Source organism: Abramis brama, assembly GCF_963993115.1.
Source record: "Abramis brama genome assembly, chromosome: 5".
NCBI classification, from domain to species: Eukaryota; Metazoa; Chordata; class Actinopteri; order Cypriniformes; family Leuciscidae; genus Abramis; species Abramis brama.
In genome coordinates, this window is record NC_139967.1 from 6881939 (window position 1) to 6897867 (window position 15929).

The 15929-nt window shown below is 36.2% G+C and overlaps 1 long non-coding RNA gene across 1 annotated transcript; it reads right to left on the reverse strand.

The window, feature by feature from the left end:
- Positions 1-10923: 10923 nt before the first annotated feature.
- Positions 10924-13110, reverse strand: LOC311083848. Its single transcript, XR_014606374.1, has 4 exons — positions 13069-13110; positions 12341-12495; positions 12052-12170; positions 10924-11968 (listed from the first exon to the last, which is right to left on the reverse strand). It is a non-coding gene; the product is annotated as an uncharacterized lncRNA (long non-coding RNA).
- Between the last annotated feature and the right edge of the window lie 2819 nt (positions 13111-15929).

A 15929-nucleotide genomic window follows, 5' to 3' on the forward strand; every position in this document is an offset into this window, starting at 1 on the left:
TATTTTATTTTAATTTAATACTGTGAAGCTGCTTTGATACAATCTGTATTGTGAAAAGCGCTATACAAATATACTTGATTTGATTTGATTTGATTTTGCAGGAAGGAAAGCACGACTCTGATCGGACATCTTCGGGGGTCTTCCCGGTGGGAACCAGAAGGGTTCCTTCCCCACCAGAAGGTAGTGGACTTGGGACATAGTTGCATCGCCACAGACTGCTCCTCTTTTTATGTAAGAGCCTGTAGTTTAAATCACAGCCATAAATTATGGTTTGTTAGTTCCTGTTGCTAGTCAGAGGCAGAGTTTTATATATAGAATATATACTGTTTAAAAGTGCTCTGGACAATAAGGAATCTGGCTCACTACACATTGGGACACTGATGACTCTATTTACGGCAAAATGACAACGTCCTCATTGTAAAACATCACTATGATATTTATGAACAACAGCTGAACTAATATCTTGCTGACATTATTTTTTAATGGTATTTAAAGTACATTATGATAAATACTTAAGCATGTTACATATACTGTGCGTGCAACATTTCAGCCATAAATAAATTATAAATGTCAGCTAGATTATGTTCATTACCTGTCTAGCAATGTATGTTTATGCTGAAATATAATTAAGTAATGGTTTGCATTTAAAACAAACAAAAAAAAGTCATTATATGTAGTGAGTTGGCTCAAGTGATTTATGTTTCATGCTTCAGAACTTCCATTAGGGGAACACAGTGAACATCGATGGCTTTCATGGTGCATTGTGGGATTTTTTAGGGAGCTAATGTTTCAGTGCACTGGAAGGATTTCGCAATTGAGACAGCGCTTAAAATGTCCGACTCAGGCAGGCTGAGATACGATCAGCTACCGTCGGATCGTCAAGCTGAAATGAGAGGTAGAGTTGTGTGTCATCAGCGTAGCAGTGATAGGAAAAGCCATGTTTCTGAATCACAGATCCTAGTGATGTAGATGGAGAAGAGAAGTGGTCCAAGCACTCCAAGCACTCTAATGGACGTGAGACAGACTAAACAATCAAATTACACTTCAAATATATTTTTACCAAAGATGGTTTCTGTCATTTTAGGCAGTTTTTTTAGTTCAAGAGTTTGTTTGTTAAATAAGTTTGGTTTTAGTTAGCTATTTGATGCTATGAAAACGGGGAGGTGACGTCATAATTGACAGCGGAGATCGACAGATTCTCTGAGTGAAGTAGCTTCCTGAATAATGCCTGAACTTCGTATTTTGAGCACTTCTTGCGTTGTTTTTGCCTCTTCATGATGACTCGCTTAATTTAGTCCTAATTTGTAAATCGCTTTGGATAAAAGCGTCTGCTAAATGACTAAATGTAAATGTAAATGTTCACTTACTACAATGGAAGAGAGTGAAGATGTGTCGTCCATCTTTTTTTACAGTCTATGGAATAAATTAATGTATATAGGTTGGTTCAGTGATGTTAAATAATATTTACAGTATATGTCTTGAATAAAACCTGACAACCAATAACGTCTGAATTTAGATGTTACCTTTTTTTTCAGTGTACTGCACACCCTATCTGCTCACTGCAAATAATGATTTTCTTGTTTTCTGTACAAATATCTAAAAAATCTTAAATCAAGATAATTTACATGACATGCAAACATTACTCAATATATTATTACATAAACTACTTTTTTTTTTTCTGAATAACTGATCAAAATTCAGTAAATTTATGCTTAAAACTAGAAACCAGAAATGTGGTAAGAAAAATAAACTTGATTTAAAGTGAAAGCTTATTTTTCTTACCCCAATTTGACTGATATTTTGTACTTAATTTTGATACATTTTTCAGAAAAATATCTTAAGTCATTTAGCTTCTCAATATGTATCTTGATTTAAGAATGTTTAGATATTTTACTGGAAAACAAGACAAAAATACTTAGGAAGGTTTTTTTTTTTTTTTTTTTTTTTTTTTTTTGCAGTGTATTTGTTATTGTTCGGAAAAAAACCTAACCCTTTATTTTTGTAGGGTTAAATCTAATGTTAAAAATGTCTATGAGCCCCAGGCTATTCTTTACTGAATTCAAGTCCTGTTATTTACGTTTTTCAAGCCATCCTAGCTGTACAATAATACCCCACCAGCGAGCATGCGGTTACTTAACACCTCCTACGAGTGACGGCCCTTATGGGAGAGATGGAAACTCTGGTTTGTGCCATCTGCATTCTCACTACAAGGAAGATCTCTTTTACAGAAGCAGCCATTACCGTGGTGAGCGTGTTGGTCGGGGGGAACTCCAGGTGCCCTCCATTAATGAAGAGTGAAGGCCGTAACAGAGCAAACAGTTGGACTGGTTTCATCATGATAAAAGGAAGGTAGGCCACAGACTCAGGGATGGAATAATACCAGTGTAGTTCTAGAGGTGTTTTGGGGTCAGAGGAAAATGAAGAGGAAAAATTTCTATAAAATGCACTGTTTGAATGGATAAGAGTCCTGCGGAGGTGGAAAACGTCCTTGATGCACTCTGAATTTGTTAAAGCTTTTAAACTTATGTATAAACTGAGGGCTGGAGATGAATGTAATTCTTTAAATTAGAGCTGTGAAGCCTGAGTAAAAAAATAATTATGTAAAGGGAAGTTATAATAGCAGCACATAAATGTAACAAATAATTTGCAGGTAAAATCTATTGAACAGTTTAGACAACATTTAACATCGTGGCACATAAAGGTAAAGTGTGCCATTTGTAACGCAGAGTGCTCTCAGAGATGAGTGAAGGCAGGATCCATGCTTAAGAGTCTATGAATGGATCATTATTGCAGTGATTATTATCTTTCTAGCATTTTTTATGTTTGCCACTGTGGCCACCTTTCCAGGGCGCTTTCCCCTGTGTCTGGCCTTAGAAATGTTTGGCAACAGTTCTTCTAACCCTAAATTATAGAGTTTGAAGTTTTTCGTTTCTTAAACGACCAAAAATTGATGCACCTCTTGGTGGAAATAAATGTTGTGATGTTATTATAAGAGGTACATACATTTTTGGTCAAGATCTTGTATTGAAAATGCAAGAGTCCAGCACTCTGTAAAGTCTCCTCCAGCACATCCCAAACACTCTCAATGAATTTAAGGTCTGGACTAAGAGGTGCCAATTCATGTGTGAAAATTATTCTTCACGCTCCCTTCCAAACATTCTTTCACAATTTGAGCCTGATGAATCCTGACATTGTCATCCTGGAATATGGCCATGATGTGTCTTTCTACATGGTGGTTTAAGAAATGAAAAGCTACACACTCCACCAATTAGTGTTAGAAGAACTGTTACTAAACATATCACATGCTATAAACATAATAAGCACTGCAATGTTGATCCAATCACAGACTCTTAAGCATTTGCCTATTTAAATCCAAACAGCAAGTTTTCTTTTTTTCTTTTTTGTCGTCTGGGCAGTGTATTTATATTATATGAATGATAATAATTTATAATTTGAGTAATATAGCCTATTCATAAAGTTATTATATGAATTGACAATTAATATTAAACTTAATAATAACCTAATAATAAGCGGATTGCAAAAACAAATTTCAAACTTTCCCCATGTACCATTGGTCAGCCAAACTGTAAGTCCTGCCCCAAACACAGGACTGGTCAAACAATTTGTAACATCTGAAAAATTATCCTTAAAGTCACAATGCAATCAAAATTGACAATCTTTATTTTTCATGGAATATATCAGTATTAAATGATTTAGCCATGCATTATCCGTAAATTTTTCTCTCTCTTGAAAAGCTGTTTCACTCAAATATACATCATAACAGGAAAAAACAAATAATTATCAAAATTTCTGTTAAAGCATTGTCAGGCCTCAGAAAACAGATTCACTACAGAATGAAAGCAAGCAAGGACGGAGAACACCGTATGGCAGTAAGTTGGCAGAAAGTCCTTAATGTATAATAATTTGAAGAGTAGATGATGAAACATTGACTGTTTAAATTATTTTTCATAGCAGTGATTCACGTCTGGTGGTGGGAAGAATGTGGCCAAAACACAAATTCATGGGAAATTCCCCCAGAAGGATGTGAAATTAGTGAAAGATGTGTAGTGAGAAGTGTATGTCAGTGAAGCTGGCAGTGCATGTGGTTGTGGCCGATGGCAGGTGATGCTGGCGCTGTGCCCGGTCATGGCATACAGGTGTGCTGGAGTGAGAACAGTGGAAAACACAGGGCAGGAGGCAGGATAGTCATGGGATTGTGGGCGGCTTAGTTCATTTGCCCTCTATGCAAGCAGGGGGGAAAAATTGGCTTCCACTGTTCTGGTTACTTTCCCGATTGAGATACCCATATGCATATTAAACTAGCATAGTGAGACACTTGACCTCGTCAGATTAAATCCAGAAAATCACTATGTTATATATTTTTTTTAGTTGTGTACTTACATTATCCCGACTGTTTCCAACAACTTTCAAACCAGGAGAAATTTGTAATTTAATTCGAGAAACGTCCCGTTTCTTTATTTCCGTTTTGTCGCCGCCAATGCCATCATATCCGCGTTGTCCCTGGTTTCCGCTCGTGCTGCCATGGCAACCAGAGCCGTCTGATACAGTAACCAAAGCGTATTAAACCATAAACGAGAGCTCCACGTCCGAGACTTCGACCGCTCCTACATGTACTTTATTAAACAGGTGAGTAGTTGTTTTTTAAAAATAAAATGTTTTATAGTTCAACAATGATAAAATGTCAGAATATGATCTGTATGTTGTTCTAATGTTGATCTAGCTTACTGCTAGTCTCATCCAGACAGACTAACACATACATTTCAACACATTCAAATGCAGTTTAGTGTGCTAGTGTAATATTAGACCAAGTGAAACAGCGCTGCGTTACCTCACAAGTTTAATTTGTCTAATAAACGGACCTGTGAGTAGTAATTCTGCGTGTAGTTCGGTAGAATGAAATGTCCATATTCCTTTTATATCCGCGGGACTCGCGTCGCGTGTGGAGCTGATAGCTGTCTCTTAGCAATCCCGAACTGCTTCATATCACAGTCATGATAAAAACATCGATGTATTCAGTCATCCATAAACATTATTAGATCGGTCGGCTTGACGTTGACGACAAGATCCATAATTCTTAGCAAATGTTGCGTCATCAATCTACGTCATCAATCTACGTCATCAATCAACCTTTGTTATTGTAAATAGGTTAGCGACCCCTAGTGGCGAAAAATGCCATACAGTACGTTTACTGTAAATTAAAGGAACACTATGTATCTTTTCAACCTTCATAATATATTTCCAAGACCCTCGTGATGGTACATCGACTTACAATAGGTTGAATGACATGTCTGCCATAGCCTGACGGGGTCTGTATCGCTTTTACTGGCACTACGTAACTTCGGGGTTCGGGTAGTAACCCGAGCACAAAAAGAACTACAAAATTCGACTGCTTTACGGCATACGTCACTTCCCCCACCACTTCCTCAAATTTGGACGTGAGCGTTTATATACTGTCTATGGACGTGAGAGGCCAACCAGCGTTTGTTTTCGGCTTTCGTGCGTATGTTTTTGTCATGGGGCTGTTTACACCTGGCCACTTCATGCGTTTTCTCAGATCGGATAGCTATCTGATCGTGAAAAGACCAGGTGTAAATGTCCTCCGAAACGCATTCAAGACGGATTTGAATCCGATCGCTCAAACCACTTTAGGAGGAGGTCTGTGCCGCATTCCAGACGAAACTGGACAAGTGTGCATCTGGTTGTTGAAACCACATACTGTATGTAAATTGTACTCCTCCCAAAAATGATAAAAAAATAAATAAAAAAACGTGTGAGAGCGTGTTATAGTCTATGTTATTGCCAGATATGACGACGCTACTGGAACACGCATTACAGCAGCTGAGCATCGATTCATCAAGCCAATGTGCAAACTATCGCAAATCAAAGTGAAAGTAAGTCGCAGACGCTTATCACACAATCATCATCATTAAAAGTAAAGAAACGAAATGATCTTACCAGGGCTGTTACTGCTCTCTCTTACTGCTGTCTTTGATTTTGAAATTTTAGCTGATGATCAATAAAATGCAGCTCATATCTGTTTCGGTGACGTGCACTCCATTAAATCTGCATAGGCCCTATAGCGCGGGAATTGAAGATCGGATTTAAATCCGTTTCGCAAAAACACATTTATGTGACCAGGTGTAAATGGAATCGTTTTGATAAATCAGAAATCCGATCTGAGAAAACGCATGAAGTGGCCAGTAAATAAATCTCTTATTTGTAAACTTGTTTGCATTCTATGTTTTATGTTGCGCTTGCTTGTAGTGTCATTTTTTTACATGCTGTTCATTCATCCATTGCTGATAATTAGACCAGTCCAATAATTTCCACATCTAGCTAGCTTTCGATTATCAGAGCTGTTAACAGACTTGCTAACAAACACTCGTTTCTCTTACGTGTTTTTTGCGTTATGTTTTATTGCCTAGCTTGCCTCACAAACTAGTTTGCCAGCTGAACTCAGGTGTTGTGAGGTGTATTTATCACATAGTCCTGAGGGATATCAGACGACGCTGTTGACGTTGATTCTTGCGATTATCATGAGAACAGTTTTCAATATCTCACATAAATATCAAGACATAAATAAGTCTAACGTAGAGGTTGGGGGGGGGGTGGAGGGGTATTTACGACAGTGCAAGTATTCCACAGCGACTCTAGGGGTCGCTGTTTGACAAAAACACAATTTCTCCACAGTGTGCCTTTAAGTTTATTATGTTAAAGCTTTGTAATCCACATGGAAGAGAATTTTATATGCAATTCAAATTCATACACTCTATAGAAATTCTATAGAAATAATACTGCTATTCAGAACACTGTCACATTGAACGTTTTCTTCAAAACTATTGCTCAATAAGCATATAAATCTGCAATATCTCACATTTACATTTCAATCAAAGCATAATTAATATTGTTAGCAAAGCAAAGGTTACCTGTGTAAACTTAGTGGTGCAATAAAATACAGAAGCACTGGGGTGATCAATTCTATTATTCTGCACTTACAAACTCATTGAATTTCTCTGGATGTCATCTTACTGATGGTGGGGGGATGGGATGGGGTTGTGACTCTACTTTAAAGCTACTTACAAAGCTGTTAACATCCATACCCCAGCGGGTTCACCCTAATTCACATTCACACAGCATTTTTGAGATTCACAGCATCAGAGAGGTGACTCCTTCAGTGAATGCAATTCACCAGGAGACACAGGGCAAAGTGGCACTTAACCTCTACAAGGCTTTCTAATGCTACCACCTCATTTGAATACCATATATGAACAAATAACACCTTGGTCAAATGTCCATCTGTCTGTCTTTCCTCCTTACTTTCAGATCCCCCTGGCTCAACTGTGGAGGAACCAGACACCATAAGACAATTGTGATCTAAAAATCTTCAGTTTTTCCCAAGCCGGTGTTTAGAAACTATAGATTGCATTAATATTTTGAATTAGCTTTTATTTTTATAAATTCAAATTCCACTTTTTGTGCCTTTGTCATTTTTACAGTGATGGATGAAATACACAAATGAAGTGCTTGAGTAAAAGTACTACTACTAAAATATTTCTCCAGTTAAAAAGACTAAGGATTCATTTTCAATTTTACTTGATTAATAGTAAAACAAAGTACTTGATTTTTACTGTAAGTATTAAAATTAAAAAGTACTGATCAATGAACTGTTGCATTTCAGTGGACTTAAACAGCTCGCCCTTTTACAGCAGATTTATTTCACAAATAACTGACATTCATGACCTAAATACAATTTCATGTACACTAATCAATTCTAAAATTCGTCATTAGTAACTTTTCGCGCCATCAGTAGTGCGCACATTCAAGCTCTGATGATATCCCGGTTCTTGACTTATTTTGACCAGATCATTGAATCAGTAAGTAGCTGACTTTAGAGGTTTATTGGAAAGAATCAGCTTTTTTTATGAAATGTAGTAAAAATGACTATGCTTTGGAATGTAGTGAAGTAAAAGTTTTCCAAAATAAAAATAGTCTGATAAAGTACAGATACTTGAAAAATGTACTTAAGTGTAAACAAAAAAAAAATGTGTACCGTCCACCACTGCATTTGTATTAGTTTTTTTTTTTTTTTTTTTAAAGACAGTTTTATTTTTATTTCAGTTAGCAATATTTGTACTTAAACGTATTTCAGCTGCCAATGCACCATTTCATCTAATATTAATACTTTATTTTTATTTCAGCTTTATTTTGATTCACATAAATGTTTTTTTTTTTTTGTTTTTTTTATGTAGCCTAGTTAACATGTAGTTAACATGTAACAACATTAAGTTATTTTTTGGTATCTTCATGTGTGTCTAAATACAGTTGAATTTAAAATTACATTTTATTTACTTATTAAGGCAACATTTTAACGAAGGGAAGGGTGTGTTTGTTTGGGTTGATTTCAAATATCAACAGTGCTTCTCAGAAATCACTTACTGCACCTTTAAAATGTAAATGTATGAAACTCGCCTATAGTGGAGATTTGAAATTTAAGTAGCACACACTCCCTTTGTTTTGATGAGACCTGACAATGATTGCACAACAGGAGCCAGATTCTGATGCGCTAGCGGTGTGTTGCTTTAGGATATCGATTGACACTCTGCATAAAGTTTACGACAGCACCTGTTTCTTCCTCAGCATGAAATCGACAGCCGCGGTAAACCAATCCTTTGGAGACTGTTTTCTGCATGCCCCGCGGCTACTCGGAGGTACAAGCGCACACATATACTAGCAGGAACACAATCAAACACATAAAGCAATGCTGTTTATTGCAGAGATGTGTACAAAAGGCCAACGATTTAATTTCCCTACAATCCTTGCAGGTGTCATGCATGAAGTTAAAAGGGATTTGATTCTTTATCAGATGAAAGAAGGCAAGTACTCAAACTGTTCTGAACTTCTGGTAAAAAAGTTTAAGAACAGGAGATGACAGAATACTACCGCCATGCTCAATTATGGATGATGGTCTTTTATCTTCCCATCACTAATTAGAGGAGCTACTCCGCTTTCAAGTTCATCTTTACATACCAGGCTTCCCTGCTGCAAAATCCAGCACTGCTGGTCACCAGCACAAGGTATGTTTTGTATGCTGGGACCAGCATGGGATGCTGTTTTGCTTGTCCCCAGCTTGGGATGCTGGTGTGCATATGTTGCATATATTTTGGGTGTTATGATCCTAGCAAGACCACAACAAAACTTACGTATGTGTTACATATTGCTTTTCTTAGTGTGTGTGTTCATAGATAAATAAAGACCAATACAGTTTTCCAATAAATTTTAATACATTGTGTAATAAACAGAGATGGGCATAAATACATGGAAATGTATTTAAAGTACAAATACAAAATACTGTGTGGAAAAATGTATTTAAATACAAATACAAAATACTGTGTGAAAAAATGTATTTAAATACAAATACAGTATTTTGTATTTTGAAAATACACAAAATACATGTGAAATTGGCCATCCAGTGCAGGCACAGGTCACAGTGAATGAAGAAACTACATAGGCCTATTGACTTTTCATTCCTAACTACATCTCTGCCCTTTCTTTCTTTCTTTCTTTCTTTCTTTCTTTCTTTCTTTCTTTCTTTCTTTCTTTCTTTCTTTCTTTCTTTCTTTCTTTCTTTCTTTCTGGCAATTACAAATAAACTTATGCAAAATAGCAGCCATTTATATGGCTACTTATTTCTGGTTACAATGTAGTCTATTACTTGTGGTGAACACTATAAAAAAATTCATACTGTATGTAAAACTGGGGGAACCTTTTCTGCTATCTAGCAAATAATATGGATGGACGATATGACCAAAATCTCAATTTTACTTCACAGTAACAATATCATGGTTTCACAATTCTCAATATCAGTTTTGATTCCACAGAATAAACTGAATTTCAAACTCTTTGGATTTTTTTTTTTTTTTTTTTTTTTTTTTTGCAGGTAGTCCAATGCTTTTTAAGTAATTTTGTTTATTTTATGTAAAATTTATTTGTTTCTATAAGTTTATTAAAATTAGAAAGTGTATCTAAAATTTAAAATTAGAATTAATTTACATTAATTTGACACTATTTACCCCTTTTTTATTATTATTTTTTATGTACAATAAAATTAAAAGCTGAAGATTTTTGTGGAGTATCATTCATCAGTGCTTCTTTTTCCACTCCAACGTTCCAATTATTCCTGCCCACTAAAAGCTGCACGGATAAATTTGCTTACCCCACAAATAGGCCTATCTAACGATTTAGAAGAAGTTCCATCAATTCACACTTTATATCACTATGATATGTAGTGTCATATCACCCAGCCCCTAACATGCAGTAATGCTTTAAACACATTTGACAAGCTAGTTGATAAAAATCAACAACCTATGGAAGCTTGTTTCCGCCACTGAATAATAAATAAATAATAATAATTGCAACTTTTTATCTCACAATTCTGACTTTTTTTTCTCACAATTGCGATATATCAAGTCAGAATTGTGAGAAATAAAGTCGCAATTCTGAGAAATAAAGTCGCAATTGCGAGATATAAAGTCGCAATTCTGAGAAATAAAGTCAGAATTGCATGATATAAAGTCGCAATTGCATGTTATAAAGTCAGAATTGTGAGATATAAACTATTCTGAGGTAAAAAAAAATAAATAAATAAAAAATCTGTCTTTTTTCCCCCTTAGAATTGGACTTTAAATCTCCCAATTGTGAGTTTATATTTCACAATTCTGAGAAAAGATGTCAGAATTGCGAGATATAAACTCGCAATTATGTGTTATAAAGTCAGAATTGCGTGATACAAAGTCGCAATTGCGAGAAAATAAGTCAATTCTGACTTTATAACACGCAATTGCGACTTTATTTCACGCAATTCTGACTTTATACACTCTTAAAACAAATGTGTTGAAAACAACACAACATGTGTCGTTTTCAACACATGTTCTGAGTGTGCTCAGGGACAACACATGTTGTGTTAAAATACAACACAGAATATGTGTTGTGAAAACACACAGACAAATGTGTTACTTTAGTTAACACATTAATGTGTCCTTTTTGTATACATCTAACACAACAGTGTGTTATAGATTTATTTTATTATAAAATATTATTGAAAAAGCTAGACCAGAATACAATATGTAGTTATCATGAAATCACACTGAAGCATAGAATACGGTTCACATACTGTTTATTTTGCATTTTTTTCCTAGTTTTAGCATGGAATTCATACTGTAAAAAATACTTTTGATAAAAAAAATATGCATTTCAAAACATTAATCATATAAAACATTCATCAAACACTTTTTCAACAAACTGTTTCAGACATTTCGACATTCTCTCTTAGATTATTTGTTCTGCTTTCATCAATTTGACAGAATACATCAGCTTTTTTCAGTATGTCCAGACTCTACGATAGGGCTTGAATTAGAGTGAGCTCTGCTAAGATGTTTAGAAAATTAATTAAAACTATAATATGTTCTGAGGCCACCATTTTTACTACAGATTAATGTTAGGTTTTGGCTATCAGAGAATGCATGTACTTCCCTTAAATGCCAAATCAACTGTTTTTTCAACAAAAATATTTTGCAAGCACTTTGGACAGGTATACATGGTCTGTTTCAATTAGGCATGAGACTGCAATTTGGCAATCAATTCCTTAACCTTTGATCGTTTGCAAGTGGACTGGGACAAAGGCAGATCATATACATACTCAAAAAATTAGAAAACTGAAGACAGTTGGCATGGATATTGAAGATTACACAGCCAGTAGAATTTGAAAAGTTTGTCTACGGCACAAGTGAAGTTTTTAACATCAAGTGGAAAAGCAAGAGAGTCATTCTTTGCCACAATTACATACTGGGCTTCATGTCCTGGAGAGCCGATGGAAACCAGCTGAGGTTGTGTTGACCTTAGAGACCCGTTCATGCCTTCTCGAAGCAAAGACCGTCACAATGGTACCAGCCTATAGAAATGAAACAATGAAAAGCATCAGAAAATGTTGTTGCATGTGACATTTTAACTTTATAAAAAGCTAACAATGCATACCGGCACCAGTTCCAACAAGTATGAGAGAGCAGAATTGACACAGCATTTACTGCCGGCGACGCTTCTCCTAGATGCCGAGGGTGGAAGAAGGATCCTTAACATAGTGTAACACAGCTCATCTTGATGGAGTAAAGATGCAGGTCACATGCAAAAGATTAAAAACAAAATTTGGTTTGAAATGATTACCTTTAAATCATGAATTGAAGGATAAAATGTACATGTCATTTTCACATAAACCCAATTTAGAAATGAGTGCACATGCTACAGAAATAAAAGGAGAAAATCTTACCATCCTGCTGATTTTCAGCTTTCTCCAATAACTCTGATGTCCGTTTTTTTCTCAAAGGATGCTATTTCCTTGAGTTTTGGGATAATCGTCCCCTCCCATTTCTTGATAAACATGTCTTCTTTCCCATCTGTCATCTTGGAAAATTCAATGTCCACCTGCAGTGCATAAAACAGAAACAAAGAAATTATTAATATTAACAAATTATGAAACAACCTTTGTGTAAAGTTCTCTGCAGCTTAGTTTAATGCCGTAATCATACAAGTTCATAATTTAGTAATGAGAAAATGTAAACGTTAAGTGTATCGCGTTATCAATACATTTTAAATAGTCAGTGACAAGCAAGGTAGCACAAAGTGGCGCGCTTTTAAAAACCAAACAACACTCATCGCCACAACCTTCCTTTTAACCACTGCATAGTTTTTGGTAAAATGACTGTTAGGAGTTCAAACTTAAGGTGCCATGTATATTAACCTTTAAGTCTTTTTAAAAACAATTATTAGCAGTCATACCCAATAAATAAATACCTAAACAGCTTTGCAAAGCGTGAGAGCTCGCTTGCCAATTGACGCTAACCTTAACACACAAAACATATTCGGCTACAGAACATGAAAACGGCATAAAAACGGTTAAAACAAACAAATTATGTTTCCTGGACATTTAACACAACTCTTTCTCATGCTAGGTGGAGAAATATTTATTATTTTACACGTTTAATTATATTCACTCACCTGGGAAGACAGACGCATTTCTGATGGCTGGCTAGGTCGGCGCAGGCGGGAAGGAAGTCGACCGGAAGTTGAAGTCGGCCGGGTGCCGACATCTTGTAGCAGAACTTCACTTGCGTTAGCATCCCATTGACTCCCATTCATTTTGGCGTCACTTTGACAGCGAATAACTTTACATCTGAGGCGTTTAAAGACTCAATTTGTCCATTATTTATTTCTAAAGATACACGACAATGTATAAAATGCTCCATTACCTTGTAGCTTATGTTATGGACCCGTAGAAGCAGTTTTGTAAAAGTAGGCTAACGATTGCGTCATAACCACGCGACTCTCTGTCGCACACTAGAGAGATTACCGTATAGACGGGAGGAGAAGCTTGCGGGCAATCGGGGGGACGTGGAGGCAAAATGACAATATAATTAATCAGAATACCTAGCAAAAATTTCTCCTGCTCCAAGCTTATGGACAGCTCCTACTCACACTCTCCGTCTCTGCAAGATTCGGAAGGGAATGATTCAGATTTCTCTTGGCGCAGCTACTAGAAGACAGATGGGTTGCTCACGTGGTCCGTGTAACGCTTTGCTCGGTTTGAGTCTGCGCGTCAGGAAAGGAAGTGCTAAGAAATCGCTGAAAATGGGCTTCACTTGTCTCAATTGAGTTCCAATGGGGTCGCTGTGTCCATTTCTTTTACTGTCTATGGGTCGGCGTCGGTTGGAAAAGAACGCCACTGCGCAGGCGCAGCAAGAACATTCGCGTAGTCCCCTTGTTTTCCCCCAGCGAGTTAAAATGCTTTATTCACATTTGCAACATGATGCATAAATCCAATCATTAAAGTTGACATCGCCCGTTGAGTATTTGCAACAGAATATGTGCCTTTTATATAAACATGTACTACTAAACGTGTTTAACACAGTAATTGTGTAAACAGTTAAGGACAATATTTACACATCATGTGTCTGTAGTAACACAAAATGTGTTACAAATCCTTTTACACATATTTTGTGTTCATTTTTAACACATCAATTTTAAGAGTGTATCTCGCAATTCTGACTTTATAAAACGCAATTGCGACTTTTATTTCACGCAATTCTGACTTTAGGCTATATCTCGCAATTCTGAGAAATAAAGTCAAAATTATCTTCTAAAATGTTTTATTTTGTGGCGGAAACAAGCTTCCATAACAACCGGTCAAGAATGATTGGCTAACGCTATTTTCCCACTTGTCTGTGCTCTTTTATTCTTTCATGTTAACTGAAGTGAATAATGCACTATTTTAACTTTTGAAAATCGCTGACCCAATGTTGAGCTAGTGAATGTCTGAACTATTTCATGCACAAAATCAATACCCCGATAAAGAGGTTGACTGGCAAAAAGTATGTTTGGATTTATTGCTTTATGGCACATGTACAAAAGTTGTTGAAGTCTGTTTGAAGTCACCATTATGGAGATTAGTATTTCTTTTAGCTGGGCACTTGGGCATTGACTTTGGTTAAATGAATTATCTTTCAGAAAGATGTTGAAAGTGCATGTTATCACTATTGTCTACACTATTTCATGCTCCTGACTGCAATGACATATATTTTACTATGTGCATTTTTTGGAATCAGTGACTGACAGGTGGATTTTGACACATGAGTTCCCAAATGAGTCATAATGTCTTTAAAAAAATTCAACTTTCAGTTTTCGTTATCAAGTTGTTATTAACTGTACCATAACCCCTGTTATTGAACAAACTGCTTTTTCATTTTTCTTTGTTTTCGTATCTCTAAATGGTTTTGTTTCGCAACATACACAAGCTCTTTTTAACTGATTTGTGGACAGGTCCTTTGAGACAAGAGACAAATCCTTGATCCTTTGAAACACTTTCCTTGTTACACAAGCCTCAGATGACACTGAATAACAATATAATCATACAAACAATTAAAATGTTCACTTCTTTCAACAGAGGGAGCAAAATGAATTACAAACTTACAATAAATCCATTGTTTTTTTCTTTTGAAGGGTTACAAATTTAAGAATCTATTTCAAATATGCTTCTGTACATAACATCATGGTAAATAATCTTTTAAGGTTAAGATCTCAGCAAAGTTGCAATTTCTGTTCTCTCCTTATTGTCAGACTGATGGGATTAGCACACAAATGATTCACTGAGAATCTCACCTTTTGTTCTGCAAATGGCTTTCGGACCCAAATGGCTCTTGGAGCCTTATGCTGATTGAATTGGGATGGGCCAGACCCTCAGTCTGGGGTGTTACCTTAGCCTGTATACTTAATTTGCATGCTTTGTTCAGAGTCTCCACCTCTATGTAATCCCTCCCCCTTGGAATGTATATAACTACAATGCATACTGTATAAGAGTTAGATCAAGTTGGAAGTACTACAGCAACGTACAGCGGAGTTCTCAATAAAGAATAACTTCCGTTGAACGCGATCCCAACTGTCTCCTGGTCTCTGCTTCGATGAAAGGAAACTTTACAACACTTTACATCATTGAAGTATTAGCAAAAAGAAAGCTTGTCCCCAAAATGCTACTTGCACACAAACATCTGGCCTGCTCACACTTAACCCTGCAAGACCATGCTGGTGGACCAGCTCCACTATAGCTCCATTTTGCTTCTGAACACTGGTCGACCAGCTAGACCAGCACCAAAAAGCATAAACCAACCTGGACCAGCATGGAATTCCTGCTGGTTTATGCTGGACTTTTAATCAGGGTCTTCATTTAACACTAACACACAAACCAGTAACACATCAATCCGTCCAACAAATGGATGCATATGCTTTATGAAAACTATAGACATAAAGCATATTAAATGCATATCTCATTAGTCTAAATATATAAAAAAAAATATATTACTGAGACG